Below are 9,875 nucleotides of genomic sequence, written 5' to 3' on the forward strand. Positions count from 1 at the left end.
TCCCGTGAGATCCTTACCCTCTCTGCTGACAGCGCCACAGGCAGGTGCCTCAGCCATTTCTAAAGGCTCAACCGCAGCTCCCACAGAGGCAGGAACCTGACTTCCCGTACTGGGAAGGTTTCTGTGGCACCGACTCCCTCTGTGCGAAAAATAGCCACAGCGTCAGCTGCGCACTCTGCCCTGGTGCTGGGAAGAACGTCGGCACCAAGCTTGCTTCCTGCCCCGGCACCAGAAGCAGACCCCTGCAGGGCACCTCCAACAGACCCGTGGCACTGCTGACACTTCCAGTTTCACTTGCTAACACGCTAGAGCACAGTCCAGGCTCAGCACAGCCCAGGGAGCAGGAGCAACAGTTCCTCACTCAATGTGATCTCTCAGTGCCACCTGAGCCTAACTCTTCGTTCTTGGCAACACGGGGCTCACTCTTCAAACTGCCTTTCTCACCACCTGAACTGGCTACCTTCTCTGATAGCAAACCCGATATACAGCAGCAGGTCGAATTCTCCCCACCTGCTTCTCCTCCTCCACTGGAACCTCTTCCACCTCAGGCTACGGTCCACAACCACCAGCCTCAGTTTCCCTACTTTGCCCCCCCACCCCATGGGTGGCATCTGGGTTCTCCAACCCTATGTCTTGGCCTCAGTAGTACCCTTGGCCACATCCTCCTACCACTCATCCTCAGACCTCTGTGCCTCAATCTCCAGCTCTGTCCACTTCTAGAGTACCTGAACCCCCTCCTGAGAACATGAGCGACGAACTATATCCTGACTCATCGAATCCTAATTCTCCATCTGCTCCAGACAGAGCCCTCTCCCTCCCCCCTCCACTCCTGCCTCCACAGAACATGGACGACTAAACAATTTCAAGAGCTTTTCAAGAGGTTGGCACTCAGTCAAGACATCCCCCTAGAAGAGGTTCAGGAGACACAATACAAACTCCTCAGAATCCTTCAACCTTCTGCTCCCTATAAATGAAGCACTCCTGGAACCAGCTGACACACTCTGGCAAACTCCAGCTCCTTTATTACCAACCTGCAGAAAGGCCAAATGTGAGTACTACGTTCCTGCTAAGGACGCTGATATCTTATTTTCTCACCCACAACTGAATTATCTCCTCATAGATGCAGTTGCACAAAGGACGAAACAGCCACATTATCAGCCTACCCCGTAAGACAAGGACCTTAAATGCCTTGACTCTTCGGTCGCAAGTTTACACGTCCTCCACTCTAAAATTCAGGATTGCAAACTACTCTGCACTCCTTGCCAGCTACAACTTTGATAACTACAATAAACTTTTTGAATTTGCCTCCTACATTCCAGAGGACAGGAGAGTGGACTTTAAATCAATTCTGAGCGAGAGCCAATTGATTTCCTGAAAGGCCCTACAAGCCTCTTTAGACATGGTGGCCACAGCAGCCCATACTACTGCAACCGCTGTGGTTATGCGCAGATCTTCATGGCTTTCTGCATCTGGCATCCCTAAAGATCTGCAGACCAAAGTAGAGGACCTCCCCTTTGATAAAGACAAACTGTTTTTTTCCAAACCCCCCCACCCCCTCGATGAACTGCTTCACACCATGAAAGATTCTGGAGCAACTCTGGGCACTCACCCATCTCTTCCCAGTAGACAACGATACCAACCCTACCAAAGACAGCACACACAACAAACCCAAACCATACGACTTAAATAGGAATCGTGCTAGACCCCTAGGCGCAGACAAAATCAAGCTCAAGCAACCACCTCCCATCTAGGAATAAACAATTTTGAAATGTTGGTCGAGGGTCTGCATGACCACCCCTTGATTCCATAGCCTACTTGCCCATTTGGCAAGTTTCCAACATGCCTGGCAGCGAATTACACAGATGGGTCCTCAAAATAGTTCAGTCCGGTTACTCTATCCCATTCATATCCTATCCTCCTACCCTTCCCCATCCCTCTTCAGGGATCCCTCTCATGAGCCGCTCATTCGTGTAGAAGTGGCACACCTTCTCCAGATAGGCACAATGGAACCTGTGCTGACGCAACATCGAGGGAAGGGTTCTACTCCCATTACTTCCTGACGAGAAAAGAAATGGGGGATGGAGGCCTAAACTAGACCTATGCCAACTGAACAAATTCGTGAGGGTACAAAGATTCAACATGGTCACACTGGGCACAATAATTCCTGCACTGGATCAAAGGGACTGGTTTGCAGCCCTCGGCCTACAGGATGCTTACTTTCATATGTAAATTCATCCAGCGCACAGACATTTCCTACGATTCACAATTGGTCATGACCATTTTCAATACAGAGTTCTTCCTTTCAGCTTCTCCACAGCACCAAGAGTCTTTTCCAAAACTCTAGCCATGGTCATGGCTTACGTCCACCAACACAGGGTCACGCTTTTCCCCAATCTGGACGATTGTCTCATCAAGGGCAACTCCTATGGCAAGACACTCCAAGCGATCCGTTTCGCCATCTCCCTCTTTCACAGCCTAGGCCTCCAAATAAACATCCAAAAATCCACCCTGACACCTACACAACAGATCGAGTTCATCGGAGCTCATCTCAACTCAATCCAGAGCAGAGCCTCGCTCCCATATCACAGATTCCTCGCTATCACGCAGCTCATACGCACGCTTTCCATTCGTCCCAGGACACAGGAAAGAATCTGTCTGCAGCTCCTCGGCCACATGGCAGCCACCACCTTCGTGGTTCACCACGCCAGGCTACACATGAGATGTCTTCAGGGCTGGCTCAGTTCCAATTTCAAACCCAACAGACACACCCTAGGGATGCTGCTAACTCCTCCTCCCAATGTTATAGCTTCTCTACATTGGTGGACAACACCAGAAAACCTCTGCATGGGGGTTTCCTTCCAGCAACGGTCCCCAAGACTCATGCTCACCACGGACGCTTCCCTGATTGGGTGGGGAGCGCATCTAGGGGAACACAGGGCACAAGGCCGGTGGTCCACATCAGAGACACACCTACACATAAATCTCTTAGAGCTCAGAGCAGTAAGGTGAGCATGCCTTCGCTTTCTTCCCCTCATAAAGAACAAATCTCTTCGAGTCTTAACAGACAACATAGCATGTATGTACTACATCAACAGACAATGGGGAGCCTGATCACATTCCCTTTGCATGGAAGCCATCTGACTATGGATTTGGTGCATATGACATCGAATACAAATATTTGCTTCCTACCTACCAGGCTGCCACAACACTACTGCCGACGCACTCAGCAAGCACTTCTTGACAGAACACAAATGGGAGCTGCACCCCGCAATACTTCAACAGTTCTTCTTCCTCTGGGGCGCCCCCTCAATCGACCTCTTTGCCACAACCCAGAATTAAAAATGTCCCATTTTCCTCATCCTGTGGAACAACTCTCTCCTGTACGCCTTCCCACCAATCCCTCTACTTCACAGTGTTCTTTGAAAGATCAGATGACAAGGCCTGGGTCATCCTTATTGCCCCGGCTTGGCCGAGACAGAGGTGGTATCCTTACCTACTCCGCATGTCCTCCTGTCATCCACGGGCTCTCCCCAACAAGCCAGATCTTCTTTCCCAGGACAACGGATGGGTTCTTCACCCCCAGCTCCAAAAGCTCCACCTCACAGCCTGGTTCCTTCATGGTTCCAGACCCATGAACTAGCCTGTTCCGAGCAAGTCCGATACGCCCTCCTGCACAGTAGAAAAGACTCCACTAGTAAAACCAGCCTGCAGAAGTGGAAACATTTCGCCCTCTGGTGCTCACGTAATCACTTAATGCCCAATATGGTGACCTTCCTTAACATTCTAGACTACCTACTGAAACTAAAACAGGATGGACTTTTGCTCAGCTCCATCAAAGTGCACCTGGCAGCGATTATCACCTTTCATGACCTGTTAGAAGGTTATTCACTCTTTACCCACCCCACCATAAAACGATTTCTCATGAGCCTGCAAAATCTGTATGCTGAAATTTACCCAACATGAAACCTTAACCTCGTTCTTCATGCTCTCGTGAAACCTCCATTCGAGCGCTTGGGTACCTCCTCTCTTCTCCATATGTCCATGAAGGTAGCTTTCTTAGTTGCAATAACATTAGCAAGGCGAGTAGGTGAAATAAGCGCCCTGATGGCCCATCCTTCCCACAGAATCTTCTCCAAAGATAAAGTCACTCTGAGACCAGATCCTAAATTTCTCCCTAAGGTGGTATCTATCTTCCACCTTAACCAACCTATATACTTACCTACTTTCTATCCCAAACCTCACAACACTCCACACGAGGCAACCCTGCATACTCTCGGTGTCAGGTGAGCAATCACTTTTTACTTAGACAGGACTAAGCCATTTCATAAATCTACACGACTCTGTCTCCATCACAAAAGATTGAAAGGTATGGCTATCTCTAAACAACATCTGTCCAAGTGGATCTCTGACTGCATCAGAATCTCTTACCGTATTCAAAATATTCAACCACCTGAAGGCCTTAGAACTCATTCTACTCGAACTCTGTCAACATCCGTTGCCTTCCTATATAACGTACCCATTTCTGACATCTGTAAAACAGCTACATGGTCCTCTGAACACACATTTGCCAAATACTATGCTCTCACACAAGACACTACAGCAGATTCCATAGTAGGCCATACAGTACTCTCTACAGTACTCACTGCCGGATCTCCAAAGTCCCACCGACCATAGTGGGAACTGCTACACGTTCACCTAGAGTGGAGCACCCACATGGACACCACTCGAAAAAGAAGGGGAAGTGACTCACCTTGTAGTAACTGAAGTTCTTTGAGATGTGTGTCCCTGTGGGTGCTCCACTCCCCACCCTACCCCTCTACTTTGGAGTACTAGTATAATCACTCCATGGTAGAGAAGGAACTGAGGGGGATGTGGGACGCAGGTGCTCAGGAAGATTCCAGTGAGACAGGAGATACCAACTGAGTGCCTACGTCCTGACCAGGCACTGCTACCGAAAATCTCCGATCAACGGCACCGGGACGCACCGACACCGAGAGTGGAGCACCCACAGGCACACACATCTCAAATAACCTGTTACTGCAAGGTGAGTAACTTCTCCTTCTGTAGGACCTGGGACAATACGTAATCAGTGAGGCAGAAGTGTGCATGCATGTACCGTCCTTAATTAGCTGATCACATACCCTCTGAACCACCAGGCTCCTGCCTCATTCAATGCAGGGGTTGGACAGTGTGCTGTCTAGGGACCATGGAGCCCCACAGTAACCTGGGAGGATAGAAATATATATTGGCCAGCTGCTGCATTCACTGTGCACCAGCCAGCCTCTCACTTGGCACGACATTCCTTCTGGAGCAGAGAGCCTGCACAAGGCACAAAGCACCGCTTTAAACATGGCTTAAATGACCCATAGGGTCTACTGATTCAGGATACTTGGTACCTGCAGTGAGGCAGCATGGGAGGATGCAATGGCTGTGTTATAATGAATACAGATGAGGCAAGCCACCTGGTTGTGGAATCCTAGAATTGTAGGACTGGATGGGACCCCAAGAGGTCATCTAGTCCAGGCCCCTGCACTCATGGCCAAGTTTGAGTGCTTCACTTTACAATCTTAATAACTTTTAACACAGTTTTTTGCTGTATGGAATAAAATCTAAGGCTGAGACATATTTTAAATATCAGGGGCCTGAGGTTAGGAGCCTAAGTCTGTATTTTGCCAGTGAAGGGAAGATTTTCAAAGCCCTAAGTAGCAGGTAGGTGCCGACCCCCATTGAAATCTGGTTTTCAGTGGGAATTGGGTACCTCTGCCCTCTTAATAAATCTTCTCCCTACACTGGATCCTGAGGTTTTGAAACCTCCCTTTGTACTTCTCTGGCACAATAGCCTGGCAGTGTGACCTGCCTTTCAGAATGGGCAGCCCTCCAGTGAGGAGGGTCCAGCCTGACAGCGACCCTTCTCAGGGCATTTCTCTGTAATCCGGGAAGGAACTAAAAGAGCTTGTTTTCTGCTGGTCCCTGGCGAGGCCTAATGGCAGGGAGACGCGCGCGCACACACACACACACACACACACACACACACACACACACACACACACACACACACACACACACACACACACACACACACACACACACACACACACACAGCGTTGGTGAGAAATGCATGGGGATTCCTGACACATCCTGAGACTGGGACAGAAGGTGCGAGGATCTGCTCAGCCGCTTCAGTTCAGCTAATTGTCAGCAATTCCTCCCATCTCCTGCGGCCTGTTGGAGGGAATGCGTTTGTTACCTCCCCTCTGCCGGGACTGAGAACACAGGCAAAGCTGAGGCATGCTCAGAGAGTCTCTTCTTCAGCTGCCACCATCCTCACATGGGAGGGTAACTAGCAATCTGAGGCATCCAAAGCAACCTGTCACCCTATCATCCTGCGTGGGACACCCTGCTCTACCCATATGTGATGAGAATCTAGCCGTGTGATTCTCAATCCCCTGGTGACCAACCCCCAGTTCTGCTGGCACACTGCAGAAACTGCTGCCCCCAGGCTATGAAATGCTACCACGATGCAGACGTGGCTCCTACCTGCCTCCAGTCATGTTCCGGTCTCAACAGGTGCCCTAGAAAGGTGTGATGAAAATGATGTTTTGCTTCTGTTGTTGTCTCGCAGCAGAGAAGCCATGAGAGAGAGGAAGGATGAATGGTTCAGCTCAAATGGAAAATGTGACACTGGCAGACCAGGTGCCAGCTCATGCCAAGACCATTGGACCTCACTAACGACTGACAAATGCTCAGCTGGAAACCAGTCTGGCTCACCTGTGTGTTAGCACTGTTCAAATCGATGTTAGCGTTATAACAATATCTTTAATATTTGGACTTTATGAAATGCTTGTAGGATGCTGCATGTATTGATTTTATGTATCTCTGTATCCCATGTTCTAAGGTAATAGTTAAATATTTGCTAAAACTGGAAACAACCCCCTCCCACTCCCACTCCACAGGAGAGAAGCATTACTAAGGGTACGTCTACACTACAGGATTATTCTGATTTTACATAAACCGGTTTTGTAAAACAAATTGTATAAAGTCGAGTGCATGCGGCCACACAAAGTACAATAATTCGGTGGTGTGCGTCCATGTACTGAGGCTAGCGTCGATCCCAATGCATGATAGTGCAAAAACAGTGTCGCGGGTGATTCTGGGTAAATGTCGTCACTCATTCCTTCCTCCGTGAAAGCAATGGCAGACAATCATTTCGCACCCTTTTTCCCTGGATTGCCCTGGCAGATGCCATAGCATGGCAACCATGGAGCCTGTTTTGCCTTTTGTCACTGTCACCATATGTGTACTGGATGCTGCTGACAGACACGGTACTGCAGTGCTACACAGCAGCATTCATTTGCCTTTGCAAGGTAGCAGAGACGGTTGGTTACCAATCGTTCTGTACCATCTGCTGTGCCATTGTAAATTGGCAATGAGATGACTGTTATCAGTCGTTCTGTACCATCTGCTGCTGTCATGGGTGCTCCTGACTGACCTTCGCTGAGGTCGGCCTGGGGCGCAAAGACAAAGATGGGAATGACTCCCCGGGTCATTCCCTCCTTTATGTTGTATCTAAAAATAGTCAGTCCTGCCTAGAATATGGGGCAAGTGTATTAGAGAACCAGTGTACCAGAGAGCACAGCCGCTCCGTGTCAGATCCCGCAGAAATGATGAGCTGCATGTCATTCTAGGGGGTGCCCCTGCAACAACCCCACCCGTTGCTTCCCTCCTCCCCCAACCCTCCTGGGCTACCGTTGCAGTGTCCCCCCCATTTGTGTGATGAAGTAATAAAGAATGCAGGAATAAGAAACACTGACTTTTTAGTGAGATAAAATGAGGGGGAGGCAGCCTCCAGCTGCTATGATAGTCCAAGCAGGACATTAAAGGGTGGTGGGGGAGAGGAGCGCAGCCTCCCGCTGCTATGATAGTCCAGGCAGTACAGAATCTTCTCTTTAGACATGAAGCGGGGGAGCTGATGGAGCTCAGCCCCCAGTTGCTATGATGAGGACGGTTTCCAGCCGTTCTGTACCATCTGCTGGGAATAACTGGGAGTCATTCCTATTTTTACCCAGGCACCCCCAGCCAGCCTCACCTGAGGCCAGCCAGGAGCACTCACGGGATGATAAGGACAGCTACCAGTCCTTCTGCACTGTACCGTCTGCCACCGGGGAAGGGAGGGGAGAGGATGCTGTTGTTCAGTGCCGCAGCACCGCGTCTACCAGCAGCATGCAGTAGACATATGGTGACATTGAAAAAAGTCAAGAAACGATTTTTTTTCCCTTTTCTTTCAGGGAGGGAGGGGGGGTAAATTGACCAGATATACCCTGAACCACCCCGGACAATGTGTTTGACCTTACAGGCATTGGGAGCTCAGCCAAGAATGCAAATACTTTTCGGAGACTGTGGGGACTGTGGGATAGCTGGAGTCCTCAGTACGCCCTCCCTTCCTCCATGAGCATCCATTTGATTCTTTGGCTTTCCATTACGTTTGTCACGCAGCACTGTGTAGCCTGGAGATTTTTTTCAAACGCTTTGGCATTTCATCTTCTGTAACGGAGCTCTGATAGAACAGATTTGTCTCCCCATACAGCGATCAGATCCAGTATCTCCCGTATGGTCCATGCTGGAGCTTTTTTTGGATTTGGGACTGCATCGCCACCCGTGCTGATCAGAGCTCCGCTCTGGGCAAACAGGAAATGAAATTCAAAAGTTTGCGGGGCTTTTCCTGTCTACCTGGCCAGTGCATCTGAGTTCAGACTGCTTTCCAGAGCGGTCACAGTGGTGCACTGTGGGATACCGCCCAGAGGCCAATACCGTCGATTTGCGGCCACACTAACCCTAATCCTATATGGTAATACCGATTTCAGGGGAGGAGGAGGAGGAGGACAGAAACCGGTTTAAAGAGCCCTTTATATCGATATAAAGGGCCTCGTTGTGTGGACAGGTGCAGGGTTAAATCGGTTTAACGCTACTAAAATCGGTTTAAACGCAAAGTGTAGACCAGGCCTGAGTGTGAAAGACTAGTTTAGTTTACCACAAGAGGTGTCATCTCCTCTGCAACCAAAGAAGCCCCATAGACGCCAGGCAAGCCATTGTGGAACATCAGGGAACAAAAGACTTTGTTGATTGCTTCCCCCATGCCCCAAAAGAGGGGACCTGCTCATCACAGCTTTAATGCTGGGGGGAAGGGAACACAAATCCCTGTCAAGTAGGAATGATCACTCTGCTGCTTGGAATTTTGGAGAGAGCAATATTTCTAAACTGAAGCAAGGGATTCCAGGTTGTTTATCCTGGGTTAGCGCTAAAGAACATATAGAGCTGCCATATTACAGCAGCTTCTATTACCTTTTGAAACCTAAGACTGGAACTCATTTGCATGTGCATGCTTACCTGCTTTACCCTTGTAAATAACTCTCACTTCTTTTTCCTAGGTAGTAAATCTGAAGTTTATTGTAAGATAGGCTCCAAGTGTCTTGGATGTAAGGTCTGCGATTCAATTGACCTGGGGTGTGTGACTGGTCCTTTGGGAATGGAAGTAACCTGAATGTTACTGTAATTTGTGGTGTAACAGGCCATATGCCGCAGAGGTGGGCTTAGATAGACTGGACTGCCCCAGGGGACTGTCTGTGACTTCATGATAAGGCTGTTCTAGTGCTTGAGAAGGTCATGCTTGGTACTTGGTTGGAGAAACTCTTAGCCAGTTTGGGGTTTGTGTCCCGGTGTGTAACAGGCTGTTCTCAGGCTGGCACTCCCATTTGTGCACCACTTCAGACAGCCTGGCAGAAAGATGTTATCCAACGTTCTTCAGCACCAGCCTGAGGAGTTCCCTGACCTTGATCACTCCGTTCTAGATGTGTCCACCTATAACAATGTCTAGTAGG

Source organism: Gopherus flavomarginatus, chromosome 10 (assembly GCF_025201925.1).
Source record: "Gopherus flavomarginatus isolate rGopFla2 chromosome 10, rGopFla2.mat.asm, whole genome shotgun sequence".
NCBI classification, from domain to species: domain Eukaryota; kingdom Metazoa; phylum Chordata; order Testudines; family Testudinidae; genus Gopherus; species Gopherus flavomarginatus.